The sequence below is a fragment of the Eutrigla gurnardus genome (assembly GCF_963514095.1).
Source record: "Eutrigla gurnardus genome assembly, chromosome: 12".
Classification (NCBI taxonomy): Eukaryota; Metazoa; Chordata; class Actinopteri; order Perciformes; family Triglidae; genus Eutrigla; species Eutrigla gurnardus.
Window position 1 is genome coordinate 18,667,674 of NC_139926.1, and position 19,163 is coordinate 18,686,836.

A 19,163-nucleotide genomic window follows, 5' to 3' on the forward strand; every position below is an offset into this window, starting at 1 on the left:
GAGCCTTATGGTAGTAAGACCGAGGTTTTAGTTGTCATTATTGGTGGAGTGAAGGGTCGATCCATTTTAGATGTATGGATGGATTAAAATGCCCCAATATTCTTCTTCTTCTTATGTCCAGCTGCTAGTTGCCTTCAAACAAAGCAAGTAAGAGGGAGAGACCAATATCTGGTCGTGGTAAGGGGCTTGATATTCGTGGGAAACACACCAAACGGATGACCAATCACAGCAGAAGGGGCCAGCTGCCCAATCACTGGGCTTTTTGGGAGGGAGGGGCAGAGAGAGGCTGAGAAGAGCTGCTGCAAAGTGTTTTTTGAGCATTAAAGAATGTAAACCTGAAATACAAGTATGCACTAGAAAAAGGAGCATAATAGTGTTAAACCTTTATTATCTGACTTTAAATAGTGCTCACATGGTGCATATTCTTATAATCCAACCATGTGACACTCACAGAAGGCCGTGTCATATAGTTCAAACGTTGGAATGAAAGCTGCATGTTTTATCTGCTGTGTAAACTGTTTATACTGAGAACGTGGGCACAAACACAATGCACACAGGGCAGCAGGAGGGGGCAATAGGGGCCCGGCAACATTTTTTTGCAGTCACATGGTCGATATTTGTTATACAAACAGTGACAAGATCAGTATTTGTTAAAAAATTAAATAAAAACTGCTTCAACTGAAGGCAATATAGGTTCATCAGCGAGTGTCTTTATGCTGACATGTTGTTTATTGGCTGAACCCTTAAACTGCTTTCCAGTGATGTTGTTTCTTTCAGTGGCGGGGAGAGTTTTCCTATCATTTTTTTCCCCTTGTGGAGTTTAATCATCGCAGCTCTTGTTGCAGCACGAGCAGCTGACTCTGCACTATTGTCAGCACAAACAGTGGATCCTATTATGCAGTCGATTTGAATTCATCCCTGTATCAGCTCACTGGCTGCGTAAAATACAGAATGTGGGGCACGGGATGAGGTTTGTGAGGAGCGGCAGCGGTTAGTTTGGATGGGGGCAGACACTGCTGCGACGCATAGATACTCTTCAAATCCCACAAGTAATCAAGTATGAAATCGTTGACTACAGCTGTATCATTAGATGTAAGAAAACAGAGCTTCTCCTGTTTGTGCTTCTAAACATTATGAATGTCCATTAATCCGTTGGAAATGAACTCATTTCATATTAGTGACCTCTAGATGATAGAAGGGAAGACAGAGGAGATGTTACTATTCTTATTCTCTTGTTTGCTGCTGTTTTCCGATCTGTTTTTTTTAACAAATTCCAAATATTTGGTATCACTTGCTTCATATGTCTTATGCTGTAAAAGTCCTTTCTGTATCCTAACAGTGTTACTGGGTCTGTTCAGTTGCTCTGAATAAGTTGATCGTGGTGAATTGACATGATCGCAAATATCATGAGTGACTTGAAAAAGCTGTCTAGTGTGCTACCATTGTAGACAAGTGAAAAATAGAGCCTGATTTTTTAAAAATACAGGAATCTAATATATATATATATTTTTTTTATGTATTTATCCTTTTTTTGTACAGTGAAGTCATTCAACATATTTAAGATGATTTGATCGTTTAAGGATGTTCACTAAAAAAGGAGATGTCTTACCTGTTGTACGTTTCTTAACCAAATGTTTCAGTCTGTTCAAGTGTCATTTTAAGTATATTTTGATTATCAATACTATCACAATTAATTTTGACCATGATTATCGTGACATGTCTTGACATCCCATAGTCTGAGGTTATTTTACTACAAAGATCTGAATGGAATTAATTCATCTTTGTTGTGACCAGGTTTGATTTCCTTCAGAAAAGTAAACTCTGGTATTTGGCTCCATCTAGTGGTCATTACACAAAAACACACGTGAGCCGCCTTCTCACACGCAACATGCGTCTACTCCATGTCCGTGTCGGTGGAGCTTCATGTAATTTGGCGGCTAATTAAATGCTTTGATTGGTGGTAATTGGAGTGCCGTTACAGCAGGAGTTCACCTCGTGTATCACGGGGAGGAACAAATTAACCCAAGGTGACAATTAGGCGTCTCATGTTGTGTCTGCTGTTTTATTCATTCACCGAAGCTTAAACACATGTTGTTGTTTGTTGACTGAGTGAGTTCTGGAGTGTTGGTTGGTGATTGCTCGAGGAGATTCGGCTGATGAGCGAGTGAAGGCTTCGCGGCCTGTGTGTGTGTGTGTGTGTGTGTGTGTGTCTCTATGTGACCTCTCGACCCCCGTCAGAGGTGACTGGACGCAAGATGGGGCGAGTAAGCGTGCTCTCTGTGTCTCTCTCTCTCACTAAGCGAAGATAATAGGTGCGTTTGTGTCTCTGGCGGTGCCCGATGCGCGTCACAGGCCTCCTCTCTGCGTGCCCAGTCCGGGTGCCAAGAGAGGGGCTTAAACCTGCGTCTGGAGATGGAGCTGTGGAGATCCCAGGGAGCGGATGCTTGGCACCGTGAAATAGGATTTGGGGAGGACCGAAGCAATGAAGCGAGAGGGAGACGAGCAACTGCCAAGTCCTCTCTACGGATTTGATGCCCCCCTCCTCACCCCTCAAACATATTCAACTTGTGCACGCACACACACACACGCACACACACACATGCATAGAGGGAGAGAAAGAGAGGGGGGTTGTGGATGGAGAGAGGGGGGGGAGGAAAAGGCAAAGCAAAGAGGGGAGTATACGAAGAAAAACAATGTTTGGAGCACAAACAGAGTGCAGGCAGAGAGACGGTGACCTGAACATGTGTTCCTCACTGTAACCAACTCAGACACACTAATCCTGCCAGGGCTTCTACCAGGTGTGTGTGTGTGTGTGTCCTATTGGTTTCCTGCATGCACATTGTAGATCATCCTCTATAAGTGACAGACAGAGGTTGAGGGTGTATGTCTGTGTGTGTGTGTGTGTGTGTGTGTGTGGGGTGGGGGGTTAGGGGCGGGGCTACTCACATGGCTGTCAAAGGAGGTGATTGATTTTCCGCCCCATGTTATCGAGGCCAGCAGCCACCAGGACCCCTAATACCCCCCCCCCCCCCCCCACCCCATGTCTCACACACACACACACACACACACACGCACGCACGCACACACACACACACACACACACACACACACACACACACACACACACACACACACACACACACACACACACAAACGCACACACACTATCAGCAGCTCAATACCCAGAAAATAGGCCTATCAAGTATCATCTGTCTTTCCTCTCTCTCTCTCTCACTCTCTCTCTCTCTCCCTCTCTCTCTCTCTCTCTCTCACACACACACACACACACACACACACACACGCTCATAACAAATATCTAATCAGCATAGTTGGCTCAGTCTGCTCGCAGCACAGAGAGAGAGAGAGAGAGAGAGAGAGCACACAGTTGGCTGACGGAGCACAAGAAAGAGAAAACAAAATCAGTTACCAACCCGAGAGCACAGATGAGAGAGTTGCCGGGACGACTGGGAGAACAAGATGGATGTGTCTGAGTGGATCCCTCTGGGCGTTTTCTAGTTCAGATCGCATCTCTGTTTATCTCCACGCGGAGTTCTGATCTGAGGAGAGCATGAAAGCCCACAGAAGTTGTGAAGCCGTCGGAGCTCGACTTATAAATGATGTTCAAAGTGGAGAAAAATCAGCACAGAGGAGTGTGGTGACCAAACAAACCCCTCTTCCTCACACTTCCTCTTCCTCTCCCGGCCTTCACCTCCCTTTTCCTCTTGTTTCCTCTCCAAACCCGCTCTTGAATGATTTCTTCTCTCCTTTTTTTCAATTTTCCACAAAAGGACTCATGCAATTTTGCCATTACTCATATTATTGCTGGTGGCTGCAAACCGAGTCTTGGCTTCATTCCTCGGGGGTAATTGGAAACTGCAGGTGTGAGAGGGCACATTAGCATACACAAGCCTCACACGGCACACTGCTTCAGCCCTAATGGCAGCGCGGAAAAAAATATATCTAGCACGCTAATGCCGGGGAGATGGATGAGTGCTGTCGTTACTCCACTGAGACCGGTCATACAAATGGGACATCCTGCGGTGCTAGTGAGCTCGTGCACTCTTTGCCCAAAGTGCGTTTCTGTACATGAGATGCTGATATGAAGGAAATACACTTTCAGACGGAGGGTATTGGTTTCGCTGCAGACCAGCTCTGATCATTCTTCAAGGATGTTTCCGTGCCCAATGAGTCGTTCTCCGTAGGCCGAGTCTATCTAGATCTATCTATCTAGATCCATCCAGATTCAATCAAACGGCTGCAGGTCGGGGGGGAAAGACTGATATCAGGTCTTGTGGAGGATCTTCAGGTCACCAGCTCTCTTTTGTGCCAAACTATCTCTGGTCAGAGTTGATCTATAATCCTATTCTGACATATATGATATGCTGTGGTATCCAGATTCAGAAACAAGAAGCTGGTCTTCTTACTGTTCCAGGGTCAGAACGAAACTCGTCAAAACCTTGAGGTTTGCCTCCACATTACAATCTTATAAATCGGGTCTAAAAACACGTCTTTAGCTTTTTAAGAAATCTGGACAAACATGACTATTGTACTATTTATCTGTTCATATTTTCTTACCATTTTGGTGTATTTTTACTGTTCTCATCCCCTGCACTGTCCCTTTTTATTGTAGTTATCTTTTGGATGTTTTGTCTGTATTTCTACTGCAATTAATTGTAAATTTTTTACCTTTTCTGTATTATTTTATGAATTGCCTTAGTGTATGAAAGGTGCTCCACACTTGTTTAGCATTTCTAGATGTCAATATGTGCTTGTGGTAAGATTAAAACCATCTTTTAATATCAAACCACTATGTGACTCCACCCAGAATGTGAACTTGGAGCCTTGAGTTTAAAAACAACAAATTGGGACGAAAAAAGGAGCAGCTGAACACATTAGTGGGTTATATGCATTCATGGGGGGAAATTATTAAAAGTCAATTCACAACTGAAATGTGTAAATGTCCATATCAGCTGTCACCAAAGTGTTTGCACTACACACATCTGTCTTAACTGTTAAACGGGATGATAATTATAGTTTTCTTCATTATTAATTCATTATTTAGTTGCAAACGTTCCAGCACGGACGGTCTAGAAAATGTGTCTCAGCAAAACTCTACGTCAAATCACACAAACAAGTAATTGGTTATTGAATTTGATCTCCTCAAAGCCAGAAGAACATGACAAAAGCAGAAAATACGTGGCATTGAGTGGAAGAAACAAACTTTGATGTTGTCTAATCCGCGTGTTTATCTTTGAGATTTGTGCTTGATTGGGGCTCTGCTCCTTCATCGACAAGAAAACATCAGAAGAAAAGAAAGAATAATCATGTCCATGTGCACTAAACAACAACAAAAATAAGGTTTGGGAGTTTTGCTTTTGCCAGGAATTAAATTGTATTAAACTAAAATTGACCGGACTCAAACGCATCACTTGAAGTCTGACAAGATGGATTATTTTGCTGCGATTCTCTGAAACACAAACACATGTTGACGTCATTCTGTTGATCATATCTTACACTCTGCACCTTTAATCAGCTGTCCTGCTGAGTGATGTCACATAACTACTATAATCTACTAAATTAGCTGCAATGCGTGGATATTTGTATAAGCTTGGTCCGTGTAAACTGTATCTTAATGTGCTTCATTAATACATTTTACTTACTTACTGATCTAACTTTGCCTATAAGAAACCATCTTGACCACGGCAGGAGATTCATATGTGAATTTACACAATACCAGAAAGAGAATGAATTGCTTTTTAAATGCCACGAGTGAAAGCAATAAAACAGCAGCAGGAACACACAATTCCCAAATGAAATTATCATAAGTGTTGCAGATATATCCAGATAAAAACACTGTGACTCACTTTGCCCCACAAGCAGGGCAACCAGGGCCTTCCTAGGAGGTGAAATAATGACCCATTTGGACCCCCACCGCGTGTGCATATGTGTGTGTGTGAGCTCAACTTGCTAAGCGTAGTCATGTGTTATTACCATATCCACACACACACAGAGACCCGCGTGGTCCTCCTTTGTCCCGTCTGTAGTCTGCAGGTTTTCTCGTCTATAGAAACAGCTTGTTAAACACTGACATCCATTGACTGTCGGACCCCCCGGCGAGCACATCCCACCTCAGTTAGGGCTTTTCTGGGAGCGGAGCGGCCGTCACTCCGGCCCATCAGAACAGCTGTAGACAGCTCACAGAGCGATGCACGGGCGCTGTGAATATACAGGGGGATAAATAAACACAGGACGGAGGGCAAAACAGGTCATTAAGGGAGGAATCATCTCGCTGAAAGATGGTTTGACCCACCTGTTCCTTGTTAGTATGGACATGAAACCAAGCAGGACCTATATTGATAATAAACACGTACGTACACCTTAAAAGCCTAAACATGGCTTTATTTTAGTAAAAGTATTCACTGGCTGGTGAGAAAGAAATGGCTCTGCGGTTAATTATTCCTCACTTAGTGCTGCACCAAAACGCCATGAAAAAAAAGTATATCTGTGAATCTAAATGAATTAAATATATGTTCGTCCTTGTCTGCATCGGCCCTTCTTTGTCCTTGTGCAATCATGAATTCTGAATCATATATATGTGTATTTATATATACAGTGTATTTGGGCTTTTAAAATAGAACGGGCTCTCTTCTGGATTTGATTTGACTTCTAACCTCTGTGTTTTACTGCACGCCGCTAATGGTTTTTATTCTAATTTTCCACTTTTTAAGGACACAACATACATTAACAAGGGAAAAACAGAGATTAATAGTTTAAACAAATCAGCTGTACTGTCCTTTCATTGCTTCGGTTTCTGATTATATTAAAGAACATTTCTTTTTTTTTTACATCTAAATCCAGATCACAGGAGTTCACTCCTTATTACAACAGTTTATAACACATAAAAAGGCCGAAGCCTTAACTTTGATGTTTTATAACATTATCTCAGTATTTGTCACTTGGAGTGAACTGTATGACAAAAGGTGGAAAGTTATCCCGTTCTGGCTCCCACACCGAGAAAATATTAGAAATATTACACAATAAAAAGAACCGACTTCGTAGAAATGATGCTTTATTTGCAGAATTAAGTCGAATGGGTTTCTGGATGCACATATATAATGTATTAGAAATGTAAATACACAATTGAAAGAAATATGTACAAATCACTGACCGCCTCGCCTTAATACAGAGAATATTATTAATATTACACATATTAAAGTTATCATGTAAGAAACATTCATGTTTCAATCATATTGTATATACAAGAGCAGAGGGTTCTATTCTGTTTCAGCTAGAATAATTTAATCAAATGTATTCAGCCAACAGTAATATGTTACTTATAATGCTAATAATGTAACATTTCCAAATTGAAGGCTAATCTATGGAAAGAAATAGGATGTCCCATTATATCCCATCACTTTTCCGTATTTGGCTGCCTCATTGACGAGTGTCCGGGTGTCAAGTCCAAGTCAACAGGAGGGATTTCATGTCTCTGTCAGAGGAGTCTTCATGTCTCAGTTATCGTCTTCAATTATTTGTTTTCTTTAAAAATGTGTTAACAAAAACACGTGTGTGTGTTGATGCACGTGTATTTGTGTGCATGTTGTTCTCCTCGCAGGAGGTCAGAACACTACTGTGCTGACTGACTGAAGGATTATTATGGGATTAGGGGTGTCTCAGTTACCACGGTGAGATATAATCGCTGTGGCTGTCCTCTGATCTCTACAGGGATAGCAGCGTCAATCACACCGGAGACTCTCATACATGAGAGGCAGCGCCGCTGTGAGCGTGAACACGCGTGTGGCGTTGCTCCGGACCGAGGCGTTACATGTTGTGCTCGTGTGTTGATGTTTTGTGTGAATCAGCTGTCAAGTAGACCGTCGGGGAGGTGGTGGGTGGGTAGTGGGGTTTTTTTTTTTTTTTCATCTCGCCAACAGATGAGTGAATTTATGTTTTATGGAAATAAAATATGGCCCTCGCCTCCCTCCCTCGCTGCCTCCAGATGGTCCCTGTGGAGAGAGGGTGATTATCTGGCCCATCTGAGCCAGGGAACCTGAGAGTGTTGATGTTGGGTGGGCAGTGCGGTGCCACGCCAAGCCTCCTGTCCCCAGGAGCCTGAATACGATCCCCTTTACCTGCCCCCTGTCTCTGCTCCCCGCCCTCCCTCCTCCACCCCACCACCGGCTAGACTTACTCCAATTCCCCCCTCTCCTCCTCCTCCTCCACCTCCCCCCGTCTCCACCCTGGGATAGACTTTCTTCCACCTGACAAGGCTTGGCCTGGATTACTGGAATGCCTGGACAGGTAAGACTACTGAGGAAGGTGTCAAGTGCATGCATGAGTTTGTACGAGGCAGAGAAGGAGAGAGGGAATGAAAGAGAGCGTGGTTTGTGGCGCTTAGCAACCAGCCAGGAGCAAAACAGCAACATGGATATTGGGGAACTTGGCAGTGCACTCTGTTCCAAAGTCCTCTTTAGTAATTCCATGAATAAATAACCAGGGGTCACCAGCCCTGTTAATAAAGTCTTCCTCGTTTTGATTTTCAATCTTCTCTACCTCCGCCCCCCCATCTCTCCCTCCATCTACCTGCTAATTAGGCCAGGTTTTCGGTTTCCCCGTCATGTGCGATATGAGTTTATCAGAGCTGCCCGTTGGACCGCGGGGGTCAGAGAGCTGCAGCCCGAGCCCCGGCACAAACCCAGACACGAGACGGAAGCAAACAAGCAAACGGATCAGAACTAAAGAGAGAGAGAAAAAAAAAAGATCTGATCCGTTTTGCTTTCAAGCTCAGAGACGCTGCAATAAAAAGGCTCAGCAGAAGAATAGAATTCATTATGGGACGACCAAATGACATTACAGCTACTGTCTGTACAGCATGCAACTGTTTCACTATTACCACTGTTATAGCAGGAAACAAGTTTTCACTCAAGACCAAACTGAATAAAGCTCTCATGCTGAGCCTGATGGGACACTAAATAAAAACACTTTACAGGTTTTTTTTATAGAAACGTGCCGAGTACTTCTTGTGTTTGAGCAACGGTCTTTAAAAGAGCAGGGCTCGTCACTCATTAATCTCCAAATTATTCATTTTCTCTATATGTCATCTCAGAAAGAAGAGAATTTGGCCTTTCTGAAGGAACTCAAAATACGTCTTCTCAACTATTTCTTTCTTTCTTAGAACATATTTTAAAATGTTTTATTCATACATTTAATTTGGTGTCATGCTTGGAGTTGATTTTATGTGATACAGTCATGTAGCTAAAAGCATTTTAAAATCTCTTTTCATTAAACATCATTGATACCACAACACATATTGGAATATGTGTATTTTAGTGGATAGTTGCTGTTGAATTAAATACAAGTTTTTCCAAACTTGCCTTTTGCATGAAATAATAGCTATTTTGTAAAAATGTAGTAGGTAAATGTAAATTCACACTTGGCTTCATAAAAACCTTTTTTTTTTTCTAAATGTATTTAAGAATAACACATGACCTTTGTAGAACAGTGTCAAGAGTCTCATAACACAAACATTCCTGGACATTACTGCATTGAACTCATAATTTAATAAAACCTCAATGAGTTATTCATGATTCATTGTGATTTTGTTCCATCGTGTACAAAAGACATAATTGTTTCCGTCCAGCAGCATCTTTCACCTCAACAGATTTGAGCTCCTTCTGAAGAAATAAAGGATGTATTTCCTCCGAGCCACACTTTCTTTCCCATTTATTCATGGACTCAATGTAGCAGTATTACAGCCTTGCAACTCCAATTTGAATAGTATTTCTCTGCACAGTGTTCCACACTATAATATCATTTGCCCTTAAAGATCCATGCAATCTGTAAAATTGTTCACCATTCGTGTTTGGTTTCCGATTCATTTTACATCTTCTATTTTGTATATCTCACAGTGCTGCAGCAGCGGCACCAGATGCACCGCGGTGCATTCAAGAGAGGGCAGTGTAAGCACACATGCAGGGTTTGCTCCAGACTCTCCTCTATTTCTGTATCCATCTCGCACATGAACAATGTTACTATTTCTATACACCGCACACACCCTACTTCTAAGTTAGTTCCACTCTTCATCACTGCAAATTGAACCTTTTGAGTGGCAACTTTTTTTCTTTTTTTTTTGTTTCCAACTGATATTTATCAAGGCAAATTGTCAGGAGAGAAAAAAAAAAAATAAGTATGACTATTATAATTTCTACAGACATTTCAACAGTCGGAGTGAAAAAGCCAGTGGTCAAGCTGTGAGGAAAACGCTGCACCTGGTAATTGCTGCAACACCCACTGACCTCAGTGTAAAGTGCATCAGCATCAGCGTGACTACATGGAAGGGAAATTGCTTCATAGTTTGTGCATTATTGTTTCAGCGATCGCGGAGAGGTTTGCTTTTTGTGGCCCTGGGTGGCGTCATTAACACAGTCTGGAGCAACACGTTTAAATCAGATGGCATTGTCACAGGTGTGACTACTGCTGTTCATGCATGTGATTAATGTCCTCTTTTTTTGATTAATTTCCTACGTTGGCTGTGAAGCCCTTGTGTTTGTGATTAATGAACCTGCAGCCTAATAGAATATAATGGCGGTTTGGTGTGTGTGTGTGTGTGTGTGTTCTGGTATCGCATCCTTCAAGTCTCAGTTCAGTCGAGGGTCACAGCACTTCCTCACGTCTTTAAAAGCGGAGTCTGTCTCACCGTGGAGTCATGATAGGGCCGATACGACGGGCTTCATGCTACAGTAAATCTCAAAGGCATAGAAAACTGAAAGTGACACAGCCCCCGAAGTTAGCTGCAGGCTGACACATAAATACAGACCCCCTCTCTGGTCCTATCTCTGCCTGAGGGCCGGGAAGGGTGCGACCAAGATGCTGCAAACCGGAGCTCCCCGCTCTTCCTCTGTTCCCAGAAGTGAAGGGGAGAACGTGACCGGCTCGGTTGTACTCCCTCACCACTGACCTTTGATGTCTAAGTCAATATTCTCTTTTTTTGCTACCCCCTTCCCTCCTTCTACACCCCACCTTCTCCATCTCCCCGGCGGTGACAGAGACGGAGGACACAAGGGCCTGTAATTAGCTGGTTGACCCCGGGGTTGGGTTTTGTGACCCCAGCAGCCGCGAAGCGCAGATCCAGCCTGATCAGATGAGTAGTTCTGAGGGATCAGTGGTTGAAAGACAGCCGCCTCCTCGCCTCAGCCAACCCAGTCACATTAGCCAGCGCGGGCCGAGACGGGGGCACCGTTACACGAGCCAGGCAGCCGAGTCACAAACACCTGGCTGGGTAGAGTACAAACATACAGACACATGCTTTTCAACATCCACGGACACCGACGCGGCCGCAAAACACACTACCTGCCACCACTCAAGGAAGGGAGGAGGGAGGAGGAGAGGGGGGCTGAGGGGGAACCTGACCCAGGTAGGGGAAGGAGGGGAGGGAGGAGCAGTGCTGGCCCTTGGTCAAGTGCCTTGTATTCCACAAACAGGCCGCATCCAGTTACACTCTACCTGAGACGCCGAGCCTGAGGAGAGGATTCAAAGAGAAGCATGTGGACCTCCCTCCCTTTGGTGCGCCTTCCTTTGGTAATGGAGATTTCACTCTTAAAAAAAAACACACATTCGGATTTCCCACTCTGAGCATATATCTGGGGATTTAGTGAATCAAGACATGCTCCATTCTTCTGAGACAGTTTATGAGTAAATGTGATTTTTTTCTCTCTCTCCAAGTATTGAAAGCGTTGCAGAGGTTCCCTCGGAGCAGGTTGATAATTGGTAAACGTGGCTCAGCTGTCTTTGCCGCCGCCTCCGTCGCTCACTACACTAATTAAAAGCAGCGAGATGGGAGAAAGGGAGAGAGTGTCATCAAGGACACGCTGGGAGACGTTCACCTGAGACGGCACACAGTCACCGATGCTCCGGGCACATCAGCATGACCTGAACGCCGACGCCGTTTGAAGTTGTGACACAGAGAAAGGGAGACCGCAAAAAAAAAAAAAAAGTGTCTGGATTTGAAACTACTGCCCTCGGGGTAAATAAAGACATAGGAAGAAATAGAGAGGAGAGCACATGAAAAGAGAGCGAGGAGATGGAGATACGTAGAGAAACGTTTTTTTTCTTAAGATGTGAGAGGAACAGAAGGAAAAGGAGGACAAAGAGAGAATGAGCAAGGAGGGAGAATCTCTTCCGCCGCATCCGTGTGAAAGTTGAGGCCTCCTCTTTAGGAGTCTTGTTATTTAGTCTCACTTTCCCGTCGCTCAGCCTTCATTCATTTCTACCTCCTTACCTCTCTCAAGTCATCATGTTTACACAAGCTGTTACTGCCATTTCCCTGTTGTCTAACCCTCTGCTGTTTTTCCTCCTTCTTTCCCCTCTTCCTTTGTCTTTTTCCTGCCGGTTGGAAATCTGCAAGGCTTGCTCATCGGCGCCAGCCTCTGTTAATCCCCTCCCAAAGCACCTTAGCAACGCTAGGAATTTAGAGATGCTAAAAAAAAACACACAACGACAACAACTGTTCTTAACACTGGGCTCATATTGGCAAGAGTGGCCACATCTTGAGATGTGTGTGTATGTGTGTGTGTGTGTTTTCCATAAGTAGTTCAGAACAATCTGGAAGGGTGTGATAACCAAGGATCTCTCAAGAGTGTGTGTGTGTGTGTGTGTGAATGTGTGTGTGCACACAGAGTGGGAGTGTATTTTTCTGTGATATAGTTCCTATAACACCAGCAACCTGGTAATCACTGCGTGTAGTCACCTGAGAGGCTCATTATCTAGTCCCTGTACACGTGTGTGTGTGTGTGTGTGTGTGTGTGTTTGCCACCAACTGCACAAACACTTGTGAGTCCAGCTGTATGTTGTGTTTGTGCTGAGGTACAGACTCGGTGAACACACACACACACACACACACACACACACACACACACGAAGGAAGTCAACGATAGACCGAGAGGCTGCGAGATTGAACAAAATATAAATGATCACAGAAAACTTATTATGGAGCAAACTTTGATTTTAGCCAAATGCCTTGATGGCGGAGAGAAAAAAAATCAATAAAGCAAGGTTACAATGTTCATAGCAATTATGCCGTTAGTTATTTTTCATTTGTTGGCTTTTGCTGTTTTCGCACATCAACCGAGTCCACCTCCCCCACCTCTCGCTTTCTCTCCATCTAAAATCAATTACTTAGGGCCAATGGTAAAATAATTGAGGGCGCATTTAAGCCTTGAAATTAATACATAGCTTAAATGTTAAAAACTTTTCGGTAACTTATCACTTTGAAGAATTAATTTACCTTGCAAATTGAATGTGAAAAAAAAGAAGATGGGAGACACAATATTTTATTCTCAGGCAGCAATAAGATGCAAGGTTTTATTTAATATGTATTCTCTTTTTTTTTCCAGCAAAAGCTAAGACAACAGTAAAACAGACAGTACAATGTAAGTGTAGAACAAAGATCTGTCTCACAACATAGCGGTGAAGAAAACGACACTAACAGTAGTTTCTGTTTTGAAAATTTAAAATAGAAATATGTACATGACATGTGTCTTCATGCAACTGGAAAGATGCGAGTTGACACCTAAGACGATATGTGGATTATAAACGCTTATTTCCATTCTGCTCCTCTGGATAAAAGAGGTTTGTGTTCTAAATGAAAATGAACCTGCTTCCACGTTGACGGACGCTCCCGGTCCCCGGTGCCAGATCAGAACATGTTTCTTATTGGGCTGGTCACACGGCACAGTAAATACACTCAAGGCTGTAGAAATATTCATTACAGGCATTTCCACGGATTTTACAAATCTGAAAATGCAGCGGGTTCTTGGAAAACATGCCAACTGAGGGACTAAGAGTATTAAGACAGTGAAGCTGGCTCCAGTGAAAGGGAAAGGGGAGCTGTGTGTTTTTTTTTTTTTTTTTTTTTTTTTTGGCGAGGTGGGAGAAATATAGGGCTGGGGTTGCTGTTTCTTTTATTGTTCTGTTTTTTTTTTTTCATGGCCCAACTTTAGCTAAGCCACGTAAGATAAAAAGATCCACATGCTCTGAAATCAGACACTCAGATACAAAACACTGGGAAGAAGGAGAAAAAGGTCGAGTAATTAAGGGGTTTAGACGAGGTAGCATCACATGGGAAAGAGTGAATGGAGGAAATTTGGGGCTCTGACTGTCGCTGACATTTTCCTAAAGGTCCCCCCTCCCCATCTATCTTCTAGTGCTGGTCGTAATGATGGCCTGCCAGCGGAGGAGACGGGGTGCTATCTGTTAATCACAGGCTCCACAGTGATCCATGTCCACTCGTGATAGCCGTGACGGACAGTTTTGCTGGAAGAGAAAGACAGACAGAGAAAGAGGGAGATGGACAGAGAAAGGATATTGATTTTTAGGGATATCAAATGTCAAAAGTCAATAAATAAAGACACAGCAGGACAGAGCAAGCAACTGTAGTTTATTATGGAGGCATATAATATAATCAAATAGATACTGTGAGCACAATATATATGCATTCATAGATAGACAAAGACATAAACCCACGCATGGTTCAATCTACTGAATACGTAACATTCTGCAGGTTATCAATTCAATTACAAATGACTCAAATGCATGAACCTTTTGAGTTCATCTCACACCTTAAACAGTCTGATAGCTGACAACAATCTAATGGCTCTGGAAACAAATTGAGTAGGTTTATAATCATTAAAAACTATTTATCCCTTCCTCTTGGACATATTGCTGTGACATACGCATCTTTCACTTTCCCTCCAATCTGACCTATCTAAACGACCCTTTTTGGTGATCACTTGACCCGGCAGAGGTCAAAGGTCGGCCGGCTCAAACAGCTATCAGCCCGCTGCAGGCGCCATAAAACTGCTGTTTCTTATTTGAACTCCTTGACCCCACATTAACCTCATTCTCCGCCGCGGCGAGAATTATCACCCGCCAAAGAGGAGCGGAAATCCTTTACAGCATCTGGTGGGTACGCATGTGTGCAGGCCGGCGATAGAGAAATGCTGCAGGTGCGCCGCACGCCGCACGGCGATTCTTTGAGCAGAATGCTACCCAGAAGACATTTATGGCACACAGCTTGATGCAGCTTCACAACAGTGGATTCATTCTTGGGCGAAATAGACCTGGATTCGGCTATTAGAGCATTTGACAACTTTTAGGACCTGATTTAAATGAGGGCTATTCAAGTGTTCATACTGGGAAGTTGATTCGCTATTAGTTTCCCAATTTAAGTCTATGAGGAAAAGTGCAGCTAGTGAAAGTTTCATATCATACTTATGCAGGGAGTGCAGTTAATGACAGCGTGGGCTCTGTGGTTTCTCTGACAGCTTGTGGGGTGGGAGCGTGGGGCGGGGTTTAGCGAAGGCACAATTATTCAAATTGCTCAAAAACACATGGCGTGGTTTCCTTCCTCCCAAACGTGACCCGAGCTAATTCATCGTCTAATTCATCCCAAAGTTGTTCTATCGGGTTGAGGTCAGGACCATGCTCCCACAAAGTTGGGAGCATGGAATTGTCCAACATCTCTTGGTTTGCTGAAGCATTCAGAGTTCGTTTCACTGGAACTAAGGGGGCAAGTCCAGCTCCTGAACAACAACCCCACACTATAATAATCCCCCTCCACCAAACTTTACACGTGGCACAATGCAGTCAGACAAGTACCGTTGTCCTGGCAACCGCCAAACCCAGACTGGTCCATCAGATTGCAGGATGGAGAAGCGTGATTCGTCACTCCAGAGAACGCGTCTCCACTGCTCTAGAGTCCAGTGGTGGCGTGCTTTACACCACTGCATCCAATGCTTTGCATTGCACTTGCTGATGTACGGCTTGGATGCAGGTGTTCCCAATGGAAACCCATTCCATGAAGCTCTCTACGCTGTTCTTGAGCTAATCTGAAGGCCACATGAAGTTTGGAGGTCTGTAGCGATTGACTCTGCAGAAAGTTGGCGACCTCTGCGCACTATATGCCTCAGCATCCGCTGACCCCACTCCATCATTTTACGTGGTCTACCACTTCTAGGCTGAGTTGCTGTCATTCCCAATCACTTCCACTTTGTTATAATCCTACTGACAGTTGACTGTGGAATAATTAGGAGTGAGGAAATATTACGACTGGACTTGTTGCACAGGTGGCATCCTATCACAGTATTATGCTGGAATTCACTGAACTCCTGAGAGCGACCCATTCTTTCACAAATGTTTTAACAGTCTGCATGTCTAGGTGCTTGCCTTTATACACCTGTGGCCATGGAAGTGATTGGAACTCCTGATTTCAATTATTTGGATGGGTGAGTGAATACTTTTGGCAATATAGTGTATTTCACCAATACGGTGAACACAAAGTGGAACCACGAAACTAGCATCAAGGGAGGCACCGATCCGACTTTCACAGAAAACACCCCGAATAGCAGTGAAGTGCAACCTGCTGCGAGCTGCCATGCAATGTCTGTGGAAAGCAGTGGCCGCCACTTGGAGAAATCAATAAACAGAGTCCTGTAACTCCTGTCACATGTTGACAACGTGACAAAGACCTTTTTTCACCTGAAACCCATGAACACGCCTCCAGCGTTTTCTCATGTGCAGTTGTACACATTTTTGGTCTGGAAAAAAAGGATATGATCAATGTTCCCGCTAGTCGAAACTCTGACTCAGGGTATGTTAAGTATATTAACTAAGGAACAGGAAGCCACTTCACTTCATTATCATTATAATCTAAATTCCCACTTTTTCCCCCAGGAGACCTGAAATAGTCCCACGCTGAAAAACAACCCTGAGTTTGTTTGTCATCATGAAAGAAGCTCTTTGTGGAACCACTTATGTAGAGAGACTAGAGAAAAAAGAGGCTACCGGGCTGAAGATCCTTCCTTCAAGTAGACAAAACAGGGCGATTGTAAAGGACCCTGAAAACGTAGCTCCGTGACCCTTTCCTTGTTGTTCTGTTTGCCAGATGATTAGGACACGGGTATAAAAGTTGGTCCGACCGAATAAAATGCTGAGACTTTAAAGGATCTGCACTCCTGTAACTTCTCTTTAATAACAGCAAGTTTCATGTTGAATATTATAGATGTGAGCCCAAAAGGGAAGTCTACATGAGAGTGTAGAAGTTGTGACGAGTGCGGCTCATTCTCATGCGATCCATCGCTGTAGATGCAATGATTACTCGTCCTTGGGGTCTTGCCTGATTGTCTGGCTGCTAGTGTTTCTTGCCCCATTGGACCTATTTTTAGCTGCAATCTGAGATCTCAGCAATTACCTCAGTGAGTGCGATGTTAATACTGTAGAATTGACGGCCACAAAAGTAAAGATCCGAGTTGCAATAAATGCCCATTTTCCAAGCACACCTGCCAGGAGCTACAGTGGTGTACGCAGGATTTAAAGGGCTGGGAAAGTGGAGTATAACTTTAACCATATGGGGAATAACCATCAGCCCCTTAGGCAATCACATTACTGGTCTCTACAGCTGTAATCACAGGGGGTCATGGCAAAATTGGCACAGGCGTCTTCCCAAGAGAGAATATATTCATATAAATAGAAATGGGAACAGACTTTGAACTGTTATTAGTTGTTATGGTGACAACATACATTTTTGCTCCGCCACTAAGCTGAGAAGTAGCCACAAAACTGAATTGAGGTTTTGTCTGAAGGGAAAGCCAGCATGACACGACTACTACACACAAACACACTGTCACACCGACATGAGTGAGTTGGTGATTCGCTGCAAGTCGGTTTATGCAGAAGTTCTGAGTCAGAGCTCTTTGCAATAGCAACTGTAGCCTAGACATAAAAATAACCCGCCGCATTGACCATCCTGAATTTGTCAGAGAGGGCGTGTCAATATTTTTTAAATTTGGCCAATCAGAGGCTTCAATGCTCTGTCAGTCAAAATAATCATTCACCAATACGCTGCCTCGAAAATGAAGGCTCACAATTATCCTAGCTACCTCGCTAGTGTCCTCGCTAGCCACCTCATTAGCTAACACGGTCAGTCAGAAACTAACATCTCCGATGTCTGTTTGATAATCTAAACAAACAACTATGCTAGTTGTAGCTAGTGCTAGCTAGTGATAGAAAAACTGTCTATTTCCAATTTAAACAGACCCACTGTCTGTGAAAAAATTATTTTACAATAACGATCTTGTGATTATTTGTTCAGTCTGCTCTATCATCACAATCACTTCGGTTGAATAGAATGAAGCCTAAGGCAATAATATCTGCAAAGCAATGGAAAGTTGTTTATGCACCTTCCTCTTTAAAATACTGCAAAGTGACGGCTTATTGGTGAGATTCATTTTGGCCTGACGTGATCATAAGCCTCTGATGGGCCAAGTTATAAAATGATTGACAGTTACCAAGTATGTGGTCTGCAGGGACACTCTACTCGACCGTCCTGCTATGGCGGTTTGGTTCTACTCTCGTTTATTTCTATGGCACTATTGTTGTGGAGAGAGCGGCAACACCTGAAAGAATGGCACAAACAAGTCTGCAGCCAAAGGCAGATGGTGGCTTCTGGAACCCAGTTAGTGTTTGTGGGAGATAAAGAAAGCGCAATCACGTCATTCTGCTCAAGTTGGCAGTTTTATTTGGCAATTTTTATCTACAAATATGCCCGACGACTTATCGTTATGGAGCTCCTGACCCTGTGGTAGGCTTCAGTCATATAAAAATAGAGATAATTAAGAGTGGAACTATGTTCAAGCCTTCTGTAACAAAATCAATCAGTTAATGCAAATAATTCTGTATCACAAAATATCATAGTTAATACTGCATTTTGAATATAAACAATTTAAAAGAAACCCCGCTACAGTAACTGATAGCTGGGTGCACTAAAACACAGCTGTGTCTTTGTTATTAACCCGTTTGTATACGACTGTGACACTGAAACCACACAAAGTTTCTAAACTGCTTAACCAGGATGTTGTAGTTAGCCTAAACTTAAAGCAGCGTTTGTAAATGTTTGGCCACTAGGGGGCAATCTGTAAAACACAGCACCTACAGCACCTTCTCCCCAGAGCTAGCAGGCTTTCACCAGGTGCATTTCTTCCAGTGAGCCTTGACTCAGAAAGGTCTGGGTGAAGGTGGCTCATGACTCCCCGGACCTTGCCACCTACACCGTTAGCATAACACACCCGACCCATTTTGAAACATGGACCCCCGTCTTATTTACTATGCGG